The sequence below is a fragment of the Anolis carolinensis genome, unplaced genomic scaffold (assembly GCF_035594765.1).
Source record: "Anolis carolinensis isolate JA03-04 unplaced genomic scaffold, rAnoCar3.1.pri scaffold_13, whole genome shotgun sequence".
NCBI lineage: Eukaryota > Metazoa > Chordata > Lepidosauria > Squamata > Dactyloidae > Anolis > Anolis carolinensis.
Genome location: NW_026943824.1, coordinates 5,364 through 27,283, shown reverse-complemented (window position 1 = coordinate 27,283; position 21,920 = coordinate 5,364). Strand labels below are relative to the sequence as shown.

At 38.8% G+C, this 21,920-nt stretch overlaps 2 long non-coding RNA genes across 2 annotated transcripts; both read left to right on the top strand.

The window, feature by feature from the left end:
• Window positions 1-3,784: 3,784 nt before the first annotated feature.
• LOC134294194 (uncharacterized) lies at window positions 3,785-13,888 on the top strand. Its single transcript, XR_010001166.1, has 3 exons — window positions 3,785-3,956; window positions 5,506-5,588; window positions 7,146-13,888. It is a non-coding gene; the product is annotated as an uncharacterized LOC134294194 (long non-coding RNA).
• Window positions 13,889-19,371: 5,483 nt separating this feature from the next.
• LOC134294195 (uncharacterized) lies at window positions 19,372-21,467 on the top strand. Its single transcript, XR_010001167.1, has 2 exons — window positions 19,372-19,494; window positions 21,188-21,467. It is a non-coding gene; the product is annotated as an uncharacterized LOC134294195 (long non-coding RNA).
• The last annotated feature ends 453 nt before the right edge of the window (window positions 21,468-21,920 follow it).

Here is a 21,920-nt window from a genome sequence, read left to right as displayed (position 1 = left end):
ATGCGCGCATTACAGGCGGAGAGAAAATGAATGGGGAATAAGCCGCTGTGTGTTTGTGTCTCCATCCAGTGGTGAAATGCGCGCATTGCAGGCGGAGAGAAAATGAATGGGGAATAAGCCGCTGTGTGTTTGTCTCCATCCAGTGGTGAGATGCGCGCATTGCAGGCGGAGAGAAAGTGAATGAGGAAAAAGCCGCTGTGTGTGTGTCTCCATCCAGTGGTGAAATGCGCGCATTACAGGCGGAGAGAAAATGAATGGGAATAAGCCGCTGTGTGTGTTTGTCTCCATCCAGTGGTGAAATGCGCGCATTGCAGACGGACTGGAAAATTCCCCGCATTGCCCTCAATGCAGAGGGAGGAGGAGGATGAGGAGGAGGAGGACGAAGGCCTCTCCATGGAATATTCTTCAAATACCCTATATACTCGGATATAAGCCGACCCGAATATAAGCCGAGGCATCTAATTTTACCACAAAAACCTGGGAAATCATTGACTCCAGTATAAGCCGAGGGTGGGAAATTTCAGAAATAAAAAAAGATACCAATAAAATTACATTACCGTATGTACTCGAGTATAAACCGACCCGAATATAAGCCGAGGCATCTAATTTTTCCACAAAAAAACTGGGAAATCATTGACTCCAGTATAAGCCGAAGGTGGGAAATTTCAGAAATAAAAATAGATACCAATAAAATTACATTACCGTATATACTCGAGTATAAGCCGACCCGAATATAAACCGAGGCATCTAATTTTACCACCAAAAAAACCCCAAAAAACTGGGAAATCATTGACTCCAGTATAAGTCGAGGGTGGGAAATTTCAGAAATAAAAATAGATACCAATAAAATTACATTGTGGGCGAAATGTCAGGAGGTAATGCTTCTGGAAACCAATTATTATTTCTTACATTGTACTATATTAATCATATACCACAATGTCTATAATACACCCCTAGTATGTTATATTATTAGTATTATGTAACATACTCGTGCTAAATCATAAGTTGCGTAAGAGATGTGGGCGAAACGTCAGGAGAGAATGCTTCTGGGAAACCAATTATTATTTCTTAGATTGTACTCTATTAATCATATACCACAATGTCTATAATACACCCCTAGTATATTATATTATTAGTATTACATAATCTAAGTAGTGCTAAATCATAAGTTGCATAAGAGATGTTGGGCGAAACGTCAGGAGAGAATGCTTCTGGGAAACCAATTATTATTTCTTAGATTGTACTCTATTAATCATATACCACAATGTCTATAATACACCCCTAGTATGTTATATTATTAGTATTATGTAACATACTCGTGCTAAATCATAAGTTGCCAAAGAGATGTGGGCGAAACGTCAGGAGGGAATGCTTCTGGGAAACCAATTATTATTTCTCAGATTGTACTCTATTAATCATATACCACAATGTCTATAATACACCCCTAGTATGTTATATTATTAGAATTATGTAACATACTCGTGCTAAATCATAAGTTGCGAAAGAGATGTGGGCGAAACGTCAGGAGAGAATGCTTCTGGGAAACCAATTATTATTTCTCAGATTGTACTCTATTAATCATATACCACTATGTCTATAATACACCCCTAGTATGTTATATTATTAGAATTATGTAACATACTCGTGCTAAATCATAAGTTGCGTAAGAGATGTGGGCGAAACATCAGGAGAGAATGCTTCTGGGAAACCAATTATTATTTCTCAGATTGTACTCTATTAATCATATACCACATTGTCTATAATACACCCCTAGTATGTTATATTATTAGTATTATGTAACATACTCGTGCTAAATCATAAGTTGCATAAGAGATGTGGGCGAAACGTCAGGAGAGAATGCTTCTGGGAAACCAATTATTATTTCTCAGATTGTACTCTATTAATCATATACCACTATGTCTATAATACACCCCTAGTATGTTATATTATTAGTATTATGTAACATACTCGTGCTAAATCATAAGTTGCGTAAGAGATGTGGGCGAAACGTCAGGAGAGAATGCTTCTGGGAAACCAATTATTATTTCTTAGATTGTACTCTATTAATCATATACCACAATGTCTATAATACACCCCTAGTATATTATATTATTAGTATTACATAATCTAAGTAGTGCTAAATCATAAGTTGCATAAGAGATGTTGGGCGAAACGTCAGGAGAGAATGCTTCTGGGAAACCAATTATTATTTCTTAGATTGTACTCTATTAATCATATACCACAATGTCTATAATACACCCCTAGTATGTTATATTATTAGTATTATGTAACATACTCGTGCTAAATCATAAGTTGCCAAAGAGATGTGGGCGAAACGTCAGGAGGGAATGCTTCTGGGAAACCAATTATTATTTCTCAGATTGTACTCTATTAATCATATACCACAATGTCTATAATACACCCCTAGTATGTTATATTATTAGAATTATGTAACATACTCGTGCTAAATCATAAGTTGCCAAAGAGATGTGGGCGAAACGTCAGGAGAGAATGCTTCTGGGAAACCAATTATTATTTCTCAGATTGTACTCTATTAATCATATACCACTATGTCTATAATACACCCCTAGTATGTTATATTATTAGAATTATGTAACATACTCGTGCTAAATCATAAGTTGCGTAAGAGATGTGGGCGAAACATCAGGAGAGAATGCTTCTGGGAAACCAATTATTATTTCTCAGATTGTACTCTATTAATCATATACCACATTGTCTATAATACACCCCTAGTATGTTATATTATTAGTATTATGTAACATACTCGTGCTAAATCATAAGTTGCATAAGAGATGTGGGCGAAACGTCAGGAGAGAATGCTTCTGGGAAACCAATTATTATTTCTCAGATTGTACTATATTAATCATATACCACAATGTCTATAATACACCCCTAGTATGTTATAATATTAGTATTATGTAACATATCCGTGCTAAATCATAAGTGGCATAAGAGATGTAGGTGAAACGTCAGGAGAGAATGCTTCTGGGAAACCAATTATTATTTCTTAGATTGTACTATAGTAATCATATACCACAATGTCTATCATACTCCCCTAGTATGTTATATTATTAGTATTATCTCACATACCAGTGCTAAATCATAAGTTGCATAAGAGATGTGGGCGAAACGTCAGGAGAGAATGCTTCTGGAAACCAATTATTATTTCTTACATTGTACTATGTTAATCGTATACCACAATATCTATAATACACCACTAGCATGTTATATTATTTGTATTCTGTCACATACCAGTGCTAAATGATAAGTTGCATAAGAGATGTGGGCGAAACGTCAGGAGAGAATGCTTCTGGAAAACCAATTATTATTTCTTTCCCGCCCAATTTGACCTGTCTCAGCCTGTGACGTGCGGGAGAATTGTCCAATCGGGCGGCGACACATGGCGAAGGGGTGAGACCAAGGCCAAAAAGGCGGCCGGATTGGGAGGCTAACATATATTTTAAATCACAACGGAGTGCGCATGCGTCAAGCAGCGCCCTGTTTTCGCGCCCAAATTGGCGAGCTGGAGAATCGTCCAATCGGGCGGCGACACATGGCGAAGGGGTGGGACCAAGGCCAAAAAGGCGGCCGGATTGGGAGGCTATCATATATTTTAAATCACAACGGAGTGCGCATGCGTCAAGCAGCGCCCTGTTTTCGCGCCCAAATTGGCGAGCAGGAGAATCGTCCAATCGGGCGGCGACAGATGGCAAAGGGGTGGGACGAAGGCTAAAAAAAAACCGGCCGTTTTGGAGGCGGGGCTTCTTCTTGGCTGTAAATTGTAAAATTTGCCTCAGACAATCTCGGGACGCCGAGAGAGAAGGCAGCTTGGCTTGGGAGCCATTCTGAAGGCCTGGGTCGGAAGAAAAAAAGAAAGAAAGAAAGGGCAGCCGCGGCTAGAAGGCCCGAAGAGACAGGCTCCGTTTCTGAAGCAGGTGAATAAGGGCCCCTTTTTACAGGCTCACCTGGTTCATTTGACTTCCTTTGAAATGAATCTGGAGTTTAAAAAGACGCCTTTCCTTTTGGGAATCACTTTTACCTCAGGAAAGGCTTCTCTTCCAATCCCACTTCATTTTATGTTGCTTTCCTTGTTATTTTGGGGATTCTTTACCTCAGGAATCTCCTCAAAATTGAAATACAAAGAGGAAAATGCCTATTTTCTATATTAGTCTTATCTTAATTTTATCAAAAATGGCCTCAAATACCACAAGATAAGGGTGCATAAAGGCTTTGTGAAACAAAGAAATAAAACTATTTTATTTATTAATATTTCATTATTTTTTGCCTCAAATCGTCTCAAGTCACAAAGCCTTGAAATAGAAAATACAGTAGAGTCTCATTTATCCAAGCTAAAGCTTGGATAAGCGAATATCTTGGATAATAAGGAGGGATTAAGGAAAAGCCTATTAAATATCAAATTAGGTTATGATTTTACCAATTAATCACCAAAACATGTTTTACAACAAATTTGACAGAAAAAGTAGTTCAATATGCAGTGATGTTATGTTGTAATTACTGTATTTACGAATTTAGCACAAAAATATCATGATATATTGAAAACAAAAATGGGTTGGATAATCCAGAAACTTGGATAAGCGAGACTCTACTGTACAGTTAAATATTCAGGGGAAAAAAATTTTCACTGAAATATTTACAAAATCATTAAAATATTAATATTAAAATAAAAAAATATTTGCAGAAATATTTGCCAAAAATAAGCAAAGTATTTGGGGAAAAATATTCACAAAAATATTCATAAAAATATTCACAAATACATTCAGAAAAAAACAATCATGAAAACATTCACAAACATTGAAATAAAATATTCACAAAATATTACCCCAAAAAATCATACAAATATTTGTGGAAATATTTGACAAAAATAAGGAAAATATTCGGAAAAAATATTTACAAATACAGTAGAGTCTCACTTATCCAACACTCGCTTATCCAACGTTCTGGATTATCCAACGCATTTTTGTAGTCAATGTTTTCAATGCGTTGTGATATTTTGGTGCTAAATTCGCAAATAAAGTAATTACTACATAGCACATTGAACTACAGTAGAGTCCCACTTATCCAACACTCGCTTATCCAACGTTCTGGATTATCCAACGCATTTTTGTAGTCAATCTTTTCAATGCGTTGTGATATTTTGGTGCTAAATTCGCAAATAAAGTAATTACTATATAGCACATTGAACTACAGTAGAGTCCCACTTATCCAACACTCGCTTATCCAACACTCGCTTATGCAACGTTCTGGATTATCCAACGCATTTTTGTACTCAGTGTTTTCAATGCGTTGTGATATTTTGGTGCTAAATTCTTAAATACAGTAATTACTACATAGTATTACTGCCTATTGAACTACTTTTTCTGTCAAATTTGTTGTATAACATGTTTTGGTGCTTAATTTGAAAAATCATAACCTAATTTAATGTTTAATAGGCTTTTCCTTAATCTCTTCTTATTATTCCCTCAGAAATGGCAAAGCCTTGTGAAACGGACGGAAGAAATAAAGGCAAAATTTTTGAAAATTGCCACAGCTTTTTCTGAAGGGACCAGGTGAATATTGTTCTTTTTTATTTATTATAATCTGATTTATTTCTTATCCAGATCATTTATTTTCACTTCTATTTTATGTATTAATATTTTATTATATTTTATTATATCAAACCAAAAAAAAAAATAATTACTAGGTCTTTTCCAGAGAAGAAGAAAAAGGCTAAAATTTTGGGTTGTGAGTTTTCCGGGCTGTATGGCTATGCCCCAGAAGCATTCTCTCCTGACGTTTCGCCCACATCTATGGCAGGAAGCCATAGATTGCTGGAAACTATTAGGGAGTGGTGAGGCATATATATATATATATATATATTCATTCCACTGGCCTCGTTTCCAACAGACCTCACAACCTCTGAGGATGCCTGCCAGAGATGTGGGCGAAACGTCAGGAGAGAATGCTTCCGGAAACCCATTATTATTTCTTACATTGTACTATATTAATATATAATATATATATTATATCAAACCAAAAAAAATTACAAGGTCTTTTCCAGAGAAGAAAGAAAGGCTTAATTTTTGGGTTGTTGTGAGTTTTCCGGGCTGTTCCAGAAGCATTCTCTCCTGATGTTTTGCCCATATCTATGGCTGGAAACTAAGGGAGTGGTGAGGCTTTTATATGTCTGCGAAATGTCCAGGGTGGGAGAAAGAACCCTTGTCTGTTGCAGGCAAATGTGAATGCTGTTATCGGCCACATTGATTAGCATTAAATGGCCTGCAGTTTCAAGGCCTGGCTGCTTCCTGCCTGGGGGAATCCTGTGTTTGGAGGTGTTAGCTGGCCCTGCTTTTTGAGGTGGCAGCCCAGAAACTCACAACAACCCATGAAAGCCTTTGACAACACATGGCAACATTTTTGAAAATTCAGACAGCTTTCTAGAGGAAAGGAGTAGAATAATAATTGCATTTTTTTACCAATCTGATTTATTTCCAGCCTTAAGACCCACAACATGCTATGCTGAAAATTATATATATATATGTATGTATTATTTTGTAAATAATGGACAATGTAATTTCTAATAATATGATTTAATGTATACATATAATGATAATAATATTGTAATGTAATAAAATATAATAATAACACAATATAATGATATTGATTATATTTTATATATAATTTTATATGTACATAGAAAGTATTAGCATTCACAATAATAGCATTATATATAACTATATTGTAATATACCATCATACTGTAAAGTTATTAGAAATATTACAGGTAATACATAACATAATTAATATTATATTGTATTATATTGTATGTATATTCAATGTATTATACTTAATATAATATAATAATATAATATTATCATATAATATAATAATAATATAATATAATAATATATTGTATGTATATTCAATATATTATTATATATCATTGTCTATTATATTGTATATTATATACGATATACTATATACATAAAACATATTATATTATTAGCATAGCATGTTACAGGTACAGGAGACAAGATGGGAACTGCCTTCCTGGCCTTGCAAAATAGATAGAAGACAATGCCTGGTTTTTTTTTCTGAATGCTTTCTTCCCATTCACTCTTCTCCCAGCGCTGAATTCAAGTCAAAAGGTCGAGAGACAGAGGACGGAAGATGCTTGAAGACACCCTCGCAAGGACACCGCCTGCCTCCCAAAAAAGGTCGTTTTCAGGGTAATTGGTGTAAGGGTAGGCATTTAATGTCTATCTTTGCATTAAAAAAAGGGTTACCTTTGCACACGGTTCCCCTCGCGTGTGGCATCGAAGAAGTCCCACTCGGGAACGGACGGGTCCTCCCTTTGTTCTAGGCAGATGATGGGTCTTCCTATACGGGCCGTAGGGGTCACAGCTTGGGGGTCAGCGGGGGGCCCCGCCCTGGCATCGCGGGGGGCAGCACACGTTACGGGCATTTTAAGATGTCCTTGCAACTTAGAAATAAAAATATCAATACCTTAACTCACTTACTAACATCCTACTAACACCATTCTAAATAGGGTACCCTGCCCTTTTAAATAGGACTGTGTTCTGCCTGATGGCAAGAACCAAGCTGGGAAGGGAGGGGGCCTTCTGGCCCCCCATAAAAGGGCCCCCATGGAAGGACATTGCAAAAGGTCCCTAAGGTGTCCTGAGAGCAGCCTCTTGGTCCTCAGTGTTCCCCACGGTGCCAGGGCTGGGCCCCTCGCTCTCCCCCAACCCATGGACCCTGCCGCTTGTATATCATCCGTCCAGGGCCAACGGACGCCCCCTCCCTCCCCGGGCGGAGCTTCGAGGCCACACTCAAGGGGAGACCAGAGCCGTGTGCCTCATGCCAACGCCTAGCACGTGGCGAACCTTTTTTTTTACTGCAAACATAGGCATCATGATTGTGATTTTTGTTAATTCCTTTTAAATTTAATTGTTTGTATTTGATAGCATGGTAGGCTGGTTTTATATCAGTGAGCCGCCCCGAGTCCCTCTGGGGAGACGGTGGCAGGGTACAAAAATAAAATTATTATTATTATTGATTTGAGGCACCTGGAAAAAGAAATACCAGGAAGCAGATAAAATTATTATTATTATTACTGATTCGAGGCACCTGGAAAAAGAAATACCAGGAAGCAGATATTATTATTATTATTATTATTATTATTATTATTATTGATTCCATGAAAAAGAAATACCAGGAAGCAGATAAAATTATTATTGTTATTGTTGTTGTTATTATGTAGGACCCCCTTTTATTTATGTAAGGCCACACACCCAGGGGACCACTATTCCTAATTAAAGCCTGGTTAAAGGGGATCCTCTATTCTTAAAGTTAGGCGTATAGAGATCTCCTATCCAGAAACTAACGCGGCCTGCCCTATAGAGATCTGTTAAACCAAGGTGGCCTGCCCTATAGAGATCTCCTATTTCACGTAATACCAGGCAATATGGAGATCCCTGGTTTTTTTAACCGTTAAATCCCTTACGTGGGGATATCCCTGTTTTTTTTTTTAACCGTTAAATCCCTTACGTGGGGAAATCCCTGGTTATTTTAACCATTAAATCCCTTACGTGGGGAGATCCCTGGTTATTTTAACCTTTAAGTCCCTAACGTGGGGAAATCCCTGGTTTTTTTAATCTTTAAGGCCAGATGTGGGGATTTCCTTGCTTCTTTTAACCCGTAAGGCCAGCCATGGGGAGATATCTTAGGCTGTTTTCACGAAAAGTCAGGTATAGATGCACTGTTTTCTCTCCCGTTCCATGTGCCTGGACTCCCGGAGGGCTCCTGCCGGACACCGTCTCCCATCGGCCGAGAGGGATCCTTCTTGTCTGGGAAGGATCTGCAACACAGGTAAAAAGAAGATTCCGGGAAGGAGATTCTACAGCGGAGCCCTTAAGCCAGGTGAGACACTCCTTCCAGCCTCCACGGCTGCCTTGCACACACACACACACATGACACACACAACACACATACACATGTACAGCTGGGGTCCACGGGGACTCTTCCCCAATAGATCGGGGATTCCCACTCCGGCGATTGGCCATTGTAAATGCCTTGAAGCAGTTTGGGGCTTCCTGCCAAGCGCTTGCAAAGAGAATCCATTCAAGGTTGGACCCCCTTTTAAAGGGCCTGGCACGTGGTATTTATTCCTGGCACGTGGAAAACTCCATTTGTAAGGCAAACCCTCGTTAAAGGAGGTTTGCAATTAATTTAAAACCAGGCTTCTGAGGGACCCGCTGCGTTTAAAGCCAAACCTAGCAGGTGGGAACCCCTTTGGTTAACGTAAGGCGAGGGACCCTCCATATTTAATAAGATGCCTGGCAGAATCTTAACCTAAATGCAGGCCTATGGGCTACAGCCTATTCTGCATAGCCAGGCATGGGGGGACCCCAGATTATTAACTTGAGGCCTGGGAAAAGGAGATTTTTGTATTTATTTATTACAATATTTATATCCTGCCCTCTCTCCCCTTAAAAGGGGACTCAGAGCAGCTTACGTTATATTTACATATTTATTTATTACAATATTTATATCCCGCCCTCTCTCCCCTTAAAAGGGGACTCGGAGCGGCTTACAAGTGATATTTACATATTTGTTTATTACAATATTTATATCCGGCCCTCTCTCCCCTTAAAAGGGGACTCAGAGCGGCTTACAAGTGATATTTACATATTTATTTATTACAATATTTATATCCCTCCCTCTCTCTCCTTAAAAGGGGACTCAGGGCGGCTTAACAATAAGACGCATATATAAAAAACCATATAGTGCAATATAAATCATCATTAACTTACATCAGTATTCATAAAACACATTATAAAATACAGATAGGTGTGTTCAGTTCAAATCCATTCAAGGTATACGTGGACCCCCTTTTAATGCCAACCTTTCCACGTGGAAAACTCCATTTGTAAGGCAAACCCTCGTTAAAGGAGGTTTGCAATTAATTTAAAACCAGGCTTCTGAGGGACCCGCTGCGTTTAAAGCCAAACCTAGCAGGTGGGAACCCCTTTGGTTTAACGTAAGGCGAGGGACCCTCCATATTTAATAAGATGCCTGGCAGAATCCTAACCTAAATGCAGGCCTATGGGCTACAGCCTATTCTGCATAGCCAGGCATGGGGGGACCCCAGATTATTAACTTGAGGCCTGGGAAAAGGAGATTTTTGTATTTATTTATTACAATATTTATATCCCGCCCTCTCTCCCCTTAAAAGGGGACTCAGAGCGGCTTACGTTATATTTACATATTTATTTATTACAATATTTATATCCCGACCTCTCCCCTTAAAAGGGGACTCAGAGTGGCTTACAAGTTATATTTACATATTTATTTATTACAATATTTATATCCCGCCCTCTCTCCCCTTAAAAGGGGACTCAGAGCGGCTTACAAGTGATATTTACATATTTATTTATTACAATATTTATATCCGGCCCTCTCTCCCCTTAAAAGGGGACTCAGGGCGGCTTACAAGTGATATTTACATATTTATTTATTACAATATTTATATCCCTCCCTCTCTCTCCTTAAAAGGGGACTCAGGGCGGCTTAACAATAAGACGCATATATAAAAAACCATATAGTGCAATATAAATCATCATTAACTTACATCAGTATTCATAAAACACATTATAAAATACAGATAGGTGTGTTCAGTTCAAATCCATTCAAGGTATATGTGGACCCCCTTTTAATACCAACCTTTCCACGTGGAAAACTCCATTTGTAAGGCAAACCCTCGTTAAAGGAGGTTTGCAATTAATTTAAAACCAGGCTTCTGAGGGACCCGCTGCGTTTAAAGCCAAACCTAGCAGGTGGGAACCCCTTTGGTTAACGCAAGGCGAGGGACCCTCTATTTTTAATAGGATGCCTGGGAGAATCTTAACCTAAATGCAGGCCTATGGGCTACAGCCTATTCTGCATAGCCAGGCATGGGGGGACCCCATATGATGAATTTGAAGCCTGGTAAAAGGAGATTTTTGTATTTATTAACTTATTACATTTATATCCCGCCCTCTCTCCCCTTAAAAGGGGACTCAGAGCGGCTTACGAGTTATATTTACATATTTATTTATTTATTACAATATTTATATCCCGCTGTCTCCCCTTAAAGGGGACTCAGAGCAGCTTACGAGTTATATGTACATATTTATTTATTTATTACAATATTTATATCCCGCCGTCTCCCCTTAAAGGGGACTCAGAGCGGCTTACAAGTTATATTTACATATTTATTTATTTATTACAATATTTATATCCCGCCCTCTCTCCCCTTAAAGGGGACTCAGGGCAGCTTAACAATAAAACGCATATATAAAAACCATACAGTGCAATATAAATCATCATTAACTTACATCAGTATTCATAAAACACATCATAAAATACAGATAGGTGTATTACATACACTGTATCATTAGCATCACACAATATTAGCATTATATACTACATTGCATTATACCACTATACAGAAACATTATTAGCAATATTACATTTAATATATAATATGTAATTCATATTATTATATTGTATCATTGTTAGTATTATATTGCATTATTTATTTATTTGCTAGATGTATATGCTGCCCTTCTCACCCCCAAGGTGAACGGCTTACAAATTAAATTTACATACAATATTATATTATTACCATAGTACAATACTGGCAGTAAATTACTATATTGTACTATATGAATATATGGCAATATTATTAGTAGTATTACATGCAAAATGTAATACATAATTAATATTATTATATTTAATTATTAGTATATCGTTTTACAATATAATATGAACATTATATGTATATGCAATATGTTATAATTATATATTAAATTTTACATATATATATACACAGTAGAGTCATCCAACATAAATGGGCCAGCAAATATTTATTTATTTATTTACAGCATTTTACCGGGCTGGCCTCGAACTCATGACCTCCTGGACAGAGTGATTTGTTGATATTTATTATTCATTTACAGCATTTATATTCCGCCCTTCTTTCTCACCCCGAAGGGGACTCAGGGCGGATCACATGACACATATAGGCAAACATTCAATGCCTTTTAACATAGAACAAAGACAAACAAACAGGCTCCGAGCGGGCCTCGAACTCGTGACCTCCTGGTCAGAGTGATTCATTGCAGTTAATTGCAGCTGGCTTGCTTTCCAGCCTGCGCTGTTGGATAATAAGGAGGCATTATGGAAAAGCCTATTAAACATCAAATTAGTTGATGATTTTACAAATTAAGCACCAAAACATCATTTGACAGAAAAAGTAGTTCAATATGCAGTAATGCTATGTAGTAATTATTTACGGATTTAGCACCAAAATATCACGACGCATTGAAAACATGGACTACAAAAATGCGTTGAATAATCCAGAATGTTGGATAAGAGAGTGTTGGATGAGACTACTGTATATACAATATAAATTAGAATAGCATGTTATTGGGGGAGGAGCATCTTGGTTATTAGATGTTTTTATTAGTTATTGATATTAGTATAGATATGACATTGAGTATATATTATCCTAGCACAATGTTAATATTAGTTATTCATATTAGTCTCAATATGACATTAATAGAGTACATTATTATCCTAGCACAATGTTATTACATAGGACCATGTTGTTGCTAGGGGGAGGCCCCCCCCCACTGATTGTATTATTAGTATTATGTTGTTGCTAGGGGGAGGGCCCCCCAACTGAGATCCCCTGTCATTAATGTGTCAGACCAGGCATTTCACTCCTACCTTTGCATCAGAAAGCAGGCTCCCTGTGCGCTAGGCCTTCCTTTGAGGAACACATTCACGGCTCCGCTTGAGTGTGGCATTGAGGCCCCACTCAGGGACGGGCGGGTCCTCCCTTTGCCCTGGGCAGATCGTGGGGGGTGGGCGGATCTCCCTAGACGGGCAGGGGGTCGCGGCTGGCGGGACAGCGGGATATAAAAATATAAATATATATATTAAAACCCTTGCACCCAAGGAAACAACTCTGGGGACCCGAGCGGCTGCTCCCAGCTCACGTCACGGGCATTTTAAACATCTCTTAGCAGCTCAGATTAATACCTGAACTAACCTTAACCTGCTAACCCTACTAACCCATTTCTAACTAGAGCAGGAATTTTAAATAGGGCTGTTTTTGCCTGTTGGCAAGAACCAAGCTGGGAGGGGGCCTCCGGGCCTCGGGTGGGAAGAACCCTGTCCCTGCCCTGCGCTGGGAGCGCCCCCCCTCGGGACCCCAGTGTTTGGTCCCCGCTCTCCCCCAATCCGACGGCCTAGAAAGCCCCTCCGCCATCCGCCCAGGGCCAACGGACAGCCCTCCCTCCCCGGCAGCCGCGTTCCTCATGCAACAGGGAGCCTGGTTCTGGATGCAAACGTGGGACCCCCTTAGGACCCCCTTTTCTCTGTGCAGGGACCCCCGCTCCCCATAAATAAATGCCTGGTGGAAGGGGATCCTAGTAGAAAAAGCCACAGTTCCCAAGAGCCCCCAAAAGCGAGATGCTCCCTTGGTTCAGCCCTTCTGACACTTGTTTTCTCCCTTGTTCTATGTCTCCGGAATCGCCGAGGGAGGGGCTCCTCCTGGACAAGTGCCAAGGACGGACAGATGGACGGACGGACGGAAGGAGATCCCAGAGAGCAGGACGCCTTGCCTTTCTGGCTGCTGAGCTCGACCCCTTTCCAACAATGTCAGCGTTCAAGAATAAAACTCTTCCCAAAAAAAGGTGTTTTCTGGTTATTATTCAAACGTTTACTTTTTGACAGCCTTAAACATCTAGATTACAATACAGTTTGTGCTGCTGCCTTTTATAAACCTTGTTTTCTACAAATAAAGTCAAGAGAAACACTAAGTTTTGCACTGTGCTCAGACTCATTGTTCTGATATTCTGTTATATGGTTTTATTATTTATATCGTTTTTAATGTATGACTTTATTACATGTGACATGGGAGCGGGGTATAAAAATAAAGTATTATTATTAATAAACACCACAATTTTCTTGCACCCCAAGTACATCTGGCCATTGCCAAAGAGTATTTAACTCTGCCTACATGGCACTAAAGTGTATTTATATGTTGATTGTTTCTATTGATTTTATGTAATGTTTGCTTTATTTGCATTGAATTTTTGTCTGGATGTATCTTGTATGCCGCTCATCTCCATAAATGAGCGGGATAGAAATGAGGTTAATAATTTTACGAATGTTTTAATGTAACTTGAATTTTAAATTGAGTTGAAATGTGATTGTAATTGTTTATAAGTGTTATCTATTTGTAAGCCACCCTGAGTCTCCTCTTATTGGGTGAGAAGGTCTGGGAAGAAATACTGTCATAAATAAATAAAATATTCAGTGTCCAGGTTGCTTCATGGGTTGACTTCTCTGGCAGGATTAATCTGCAGGGCCTTTCCTGTGGGAAAGTTTACACGGACTGACAAGCATGGAGCAGGGAAGGCAGTGCAGACACTCCTGCACATGCGCGGCCTGCTCCCTAGTAGAAACTTGGCCCCGCCTACTACAGCCATCCTTTTCCCTTCTGCGGCTGCGCGGCCTGTTCCGTATTTGAGGAATTTGGCCCCGCCCACTACAGGCACCCCTTTCCCTTCTGCGGCTGCGCGGCCTGTTCCATATTTGGGGGAACTTGGCCCCCGCCCACTGCAGGCATTGACTTCTGCGTCTGCGCGGCCTCCGTCACGGCGGCAAGATGGTTGTCCGGCCCGGTAAGTCGTTCGGGGCGGCCGATTCCACGGCGACCCGGCTCCGTCGAGGCCTCGTCGCCAAGACCCGGGAGGAGGAAGGGAGCCGGGAGCCTGGCCTTCCAAACAACGTTCGCAGGCCAAGGCGCGGAAGGAATCCCAGGCAGGAAAACCCACTTCGGCCTTCGCTCCTGGTGTTTTGGACTTCCCCAACCCGTAGGCAGGCTGCTAGGCATTGTGGAAGTTGGAGTCCCAAACATACTATACTCATAATATACTATACACACATATAATGATAATCCAATGCAATACAATTTAATAATTACATTAAATTACATTAATAGTGCAATGTATAGTACAATATAATCTGCTTATATTGTGCTGTACTAATATGATGTACATGCATAATATTGATATTCTGATGTAATACAATTTAATAGTAATACACTTATAATTGTATATAATACATGTAATGTTACTAATAACATTGCAATATAGTCCTATAGTACAATATAATATTCAATGCTTATATTGTGCTGTACTGATATTATAATATATTGTATATACATATAATATTCTGATGTTACAATGTAATAATAATACGCTTATAATTGTATATCTTGCATGTAATGTTACTAATATTGCAATATAGTCATATAGTACAATATAATAATATATAATGCTTGTATTGTGCTGTACTAATAATATAATATATTGTATGTACAGTAGAGTCTCACTTATCCAACATAAACGGGCCGGCAGAACGTTGGATAGTCGAATATGTTGGAAAGATTAAGGAAAAGCCTATTAAACATCAAAATAGGTTATGATTTTACAAATTAAGCACCAAGACATGTTATAGGTAGGAAGGCACCATCTGATCCCTCCTGAGAGATGGCCATTCATCCTCACTGTTATAATTAGTTCAATGGAAAAGTAAAGCTTTAGAGGCATAGAATCTTACATTTGGAAGGGATCCTGGAGGCCATCTAGTCCAACCCCAGTCTGCCAAGCTGGAAGGACACCATCAAAGCCCTCCCGACAGGTGAACATCCAGCCTGTCATAGAATTTTAGAGTTTGAAGGGGCCCCGAAGCCCATCGAGTCCAACCCCAGTCTGCCTGACTGGAAGGATACTATTAAAGCCCTCCTGACAGAAGGCCATCCAAAAAGCACTCTCTCCTGACGTTTCGCCCACATTACTGACAGGCATCCCCAGAGGTCATGAGGTCTGTTGGAAACCAGGCAAGAGGGGTTTATTATCTATCTGTGGGATGATGTCCAGGGTGGGAGGAAGAAAGAACTCGTACATGTTGGAGGCAAGCGTGAAGCATTCTCTCCTCATGTTTCGCCCACAACCATGGAAGACCGCCTCGGAGGTCCAATATTATTACGGTAGAGTCTCACTTATCAAACATAAATGGCTGGCAGAATGTTGGATAAGTGGATAATAAGGAGGGATTGAGGAAAAGCCTATTAAACATCAAATTAGGTTATGATTTTACAAATTAAGCACCAAATCATCACGTTATACAACAAATTTGACAGAAAAATTACTTCAATATGCAGTAATACTATGTAGTAATTGTATTTACGAATTTAGCACCAAAACATTGAAAACATTGACTACAGAAGCATTGACTACTAAAAGGTCGAGTGCGTTGGATAATCCAGAATGTTGGATAAGCAAATGTTGGATAAGTGAGACTACTGTATTCTGCGCCCAGGCTGGTACATCCAATGCTCCGCTATGTTCCTTTTCTGCATTACAGGGGCGCTCTTTACTTTTCATACCTCTATGTTGCTTTTCTGCATTGCAGGGGCGCTCTTTACTTTTCATACCTCTAGGTTGTCTTTCTGCCTTGCAGGGGCGCTCTTTACTTTTCATACCTCTATGTTCCATTTCTGCGTTGCAGGGGCGCTCTCTACTTTTCATACCTCTAGGTTGCTTTTCTGCCTTGCAGGGGCGCTCTTTACTTTTCATACTTCTATGTTCCACTCCTGCATTGCAGGGGCGCTCTTTGCTTTTCATACCTCTAGGTTCCATTTCATCAAAGCAGGGGCGCTCTTTGCTTTTCATACCTCTATGTTGCTTTTCTGCATTGCAGAGGCGCTCTTTACTTCTCATACTTCTATGTTCCATTTTTGCATTGCAGGTGCGCTCTTTGCTTTTCATACCTCTATGTTCCATTTCTGCATTGCGGGGGCGCTCTTTACTTTTCATACTTCTATGTTCCATTTCTGCATTGCGGGGGTCTCTTTACTTTTCATACCTCTAGGTTGCTTTTCTGCCTTGCAGGGGCGCTCTTTACTTTTCATACTTCTATGTTCCATTTCTGCATTGCGGGGGTCTCTTTACTTTTCATACCTCTAGGTTGCTTTTCTGCCTTGCAGGGGCGCTCTTTACTTTTCATACTTCTATGTTCCACTCCTGCATTGCAGGGGCGCTCTTTGCTTTTCATACCTCTAGGTTCCATTTCATCAAAGCAGGGGCGCTCTTTGCTTTTCATACTTCTATGTTGCTTTTCTGCATTGCAGAGGCGCTCTTTACTTCTCATACTTCTATGTTCCATTTTTGCATTGCAGGTGCGCTCTTTGCTTTTCATACCTCTATGTTCCATTTCTGCATTGCGGGGGCGCTCTTTACTTTTCATACCTCTATGTTCCATTTCTGCGTTGCAGGGGCGCTCTCTACTTTTCATACCTCTAGGTTGCTTTTCTGCCTTGCAGGGGCGCTCTTTACTTTTCATACTTCTATGTTCCACTCCTGCATTGCAGGGGCGCTCTTTGCTTTTCATACCTCTAGGTTCCATTTCATCAAAGCAGGGGCGCTCTTTGCTTTTCATACTTCTATGTTGCTTTTCTGCATTGCAGAGGCGCTCTTTACTTCTCATACTTCTATGTTCCATTTTTGCATTGCAGGTGCGCTCTTTGCTTTTCATACCTCTATGTTCCATTTCTGCATTGCGGGGGCGCTCTTTCCTTTCATACTTCTATGTTCACTTTCTGCATTGCAGGGGCGCTCTTTGCTTTTCATACCTCTAGGTTCCATTTCATCAAAGCAGGGGCGCTCTTTACTTTTCATACCTCTATGTTGCTTTTCTGCATTGCAGAGGCGCTCTTTACTTCTCATACTTCTATGTTCCATTTTTGCATTGCAGGTGCGCTCTTTGCTTTTCATACCTCTATGTTCCATTTCTGCATTGCGGGGGCGCTCTTTCCTTTCATACTTCTATGTTCACTTTCTGCATTGCAGGGGCGCTCTTTGCTTTTCATACCTCTAGGTTCCATTTCATCAAAGCAGGGGCGCTCTTTACTTTTCATACCTCTATGTTGCTTTTCTGCATTGCAGAGGCGCTCTTTACTTCTCATACTTCTATGTTCCATTTTTGCATTGCAGGTGCGCTCTTTGCTTTTCATACCTCTATGTTCCATTTCTGCATTGCGGGGGCGCTCTTTACTTTTCATACTTCTATGTTCCATTTCTGCATTGCGGGGGTCTCTTTACTTTTCATACTTCTATGTTCACTTTCTGCATTGCGGGAGCGCTCTTTACTTTTCATACTTCTATGTTCCATTTCCGCATTGCGGGGGTCTCTTTACTTTTCATACCTCTATGTTCCGTTTCTGCATTGAGGGGGCGCTCTTTACTTTTCATACGTCTATGTTTACTTTCTGCATTGCAGGACCGCTCTTTAGTTTTCATACCTCTATGTTTACTTTCTGCATTGCAGGAGCGCTCTTTAGTTTTCATACTTCTATGTTCACTTTCCGCATTGCAGGAGCGCTCTTTACTTTTCATACCTCTATGTTCCATTTCCGCATTGCGGGGGTCTCTTTATTTTTCATACCTCTATGTTTACTTTCTGCATTGCAGGACCGCTCTTTAGTTTTCATACCTCTATGTTTACTTTCTGCATTGCAGGAGCGCTCTTTAGTTTTCATACTTCTATGTTCACTTTCCGCATTGCAGGAGCGCTCTTTACTTTTCATACCTCTATGTTCCATTTCCGCATTGCGGGGGCACTCTTTGCTTTCATACCTCTATGTTCCATTTCCGCATTGAGGGGGCGCTCTTTACTTTTCATACTTCTATGTTCCATTTCCGCATTGCGGGGTTCTCTTGACTTTTCATACCTCTATGTTCCATTTCCGCATTGCAGGGGCGCTCTTTACTTTTCATACCTCTATGTTCCATTTCCGCATTGAGGGGGCGCTCTTAACTTTTCATACTTCTATGTTCCATTTCCGCATTGCGGGGTTCTCTTCACTTTTCATACCTCTATGTTCCATTTCCGCATTGCAGGGGCGCTCTTTACTTTTCATACCTCTATGTTCCTTTTCCGCATTGCGGGGGCGCTCTTTCCTTTTCGTACCTCTATGATCCTCCTATCCCTCCCTTTCCCGCCTCCGCTCTCTTCTCCCATTGGTTGTTGCTTGGGAGGTCCCGCCCCTTTCCCCTTCCTTCGCTCCCTCATTGGTCGAAGCGCGTCCTGGCAGATATGTAGTGCGGGGGCGTTTCCCATCGTAGCCGCAATAATACAAACTAAATAATTTTATAATATCAGAGATATATAGTATTCGAGCTTATTAATAATCGTTACGTATGATTATGTTTTTTGAATATTAGGTCCATGGATGTGTCAGGGTAGGCGACGGAAGGGACGGGTTGTGTGATGGACCTGCCGGGACTTGGGGGCGGGGCAAGGGGCGTGGCCTGGCGCGTGAGAGCCGGGGAAGGGAACAGCCAAGATGGCGGCCGGGGTGAGGCGGGCGAAGCGCCGCTGAGGAGAACGTCAGGAAAAGGCCTTTAGATTATATTATAAATTATTGTGTTATTATTTCATATTATATTATTATCATACATATTATGTTACACCACGTTTATAATATATTATTTCTTTATTATTTCATATTATTATTATAGACATGATTTTGCATTATTATGTTGTTATTTTATATTATATTATTTTTATTATTTTGCATCCTTATATTATTTGATTTTTATATTATTATCATTTTACATTATTATTATATTATATTATTTTGTTCTTATTTCATATTATATTTATTTCATATTTTATTATATTATTATTTTGCATCGTTATTATATTATTCTGTTATTTCATATTATTATAATACACAGTATTTTGCATTATTATGTTGTTATTATTTCATATTATACATATGATTTTGCATTATTATGTTATTTTATATTATATTGTTTTTATTTTTATTATTTTGCATCCTGATATTATTTGGTTTTTATATTATTATCATTTTACATTATTATTATGTTATATTATTTTGTTCTTATTTGATATTATATTTATTTCATTTTATTATATTATTATTATTTTGCATCATTATTATATTATTCTGTTATTTCATGTTATTATAATACACAGTATTTTGCATTATTGTTGTTATTTTATATTATTATTATATTACTATTATTTTGCATCCCTATATTATTTCGATCTTATATTAATTTATATTATTATTATTGTTTTTGATCATTATTATATTATTTTGTTCTTATTTCATATTATATTATATTATTATATTGTATCATTATTATATTATTCTGTTATTTCATATAATACACAGTATTTTGTATTATGTTGTTATTTTATTATTATTTTGCATCATTATTATATTATTTTGTTATTCGGTATTTCATATTATATTATATTATTATTTTACATCATTATTATACTATATTATTTATTATTTCATATTATTATTACACACATGATTTTGCATAATATTTGAAAGGCTTTTTCTGCCTACCTTTCTTCTAGCATATTATATTCTATTATATTTTCCCACCTCCCTTTCTTCCACATTATTATTATTATTATTATTATTATTAATGGCCTTTTCCGCCTGTCTTCCACCATATTATAATTATTATTAATCGCCATTTCCGCCAGCTTGTCTTCGACCATATTATATTATTGCTATTACTAATGGCTTTTTCTGCCTTTTTTCCACCATATTATTACTGGGTGATGATGATGATTATTATTCCACCATATTGTACTATTATTATCATTATTATTATTAATGGCCTTTTCCACTTGCCTTTCTTGCACCATATTATTATATTAACAACATTTTTATTATTAATGGCCTTTTCCGCCTGCCTTTTTTCCACATTATATTATTATTGTTGGCTTTTTCCGACTGCCTTTCTTCTACCATTTCGGATGAACGGATCTGAGCATATATATTTTTTAAAATGTATATACTGCAATTTTATATTGTATTTAATTGTTTTTAACTGATTTTATGTATTGTGGATTGTTTTTGTACAGGCACCTAATTGTGCCGGTGTTGTAAGCCCCCCTGAGTCCCTTCGGATGAGAAGGGCGGGATATAAATATTGGGAATAAATAAATATTATTGTTATTATTATTCTATTAAATCCCTTTTTTCTTGCCTCCTTGGGCAGCAGTGGCCCATGTACATGCTGGACTACGGCGGCCTCAATGTTCCGCTTCCGGGAGCCATGAATTATTCGGACCTCAGTTTCTGAACCAGAACCTCCGAACAAAACAAAACAAAAGAAATAATGAACGGTGTGTAATTTTCGTTTGTACAAAGTGTATATTATTCCAATATGTATTGATGCCTTTCAGTTTTTCCAATGATTTTTACACTATATTCCTGCCGCCAGGGCCTTTTTAAATAAAAAAAGAATAAGAAGGGTTGCCTTGCTCTGAAAAATCAAACCGTTTCCTGTTTTTTTTTTTCTCTTTAAACGAACAAATACCGTTTTGTAATAAACAAAAATACAAAACAAGAACCGGGCGAGCGAGCAAGGCTCAGTTGTAAATGCTCTTTTTAAATTGAATTATTATTAATAATAATAAAAGTGCTTTACAGTGATTATTTTGTTTCCGTGTGTGCGCAACCCAACAAAAGGCCCAACCCAGAACCCCGACCCCTTCCTTGGGTTCCGATCTGCTTTTGACGGTTGTAGGCAAACGGCGCCGGGGGAAAAAAAGGCTCATTTATGTCACTGGATTAGTCCGAATTAGTTGCACAAAGAGAACGCTTTTCGGACCACAACGCCCAGCATCCACAACTAAGGGTGTGTGACCCAAAAGACTGAAACTTTTTCCAAGTTCCAAAGAGGCCACAAGTGAATTTTCCCTCGTTTCTTCCGGCCAAAAATGGTCCCA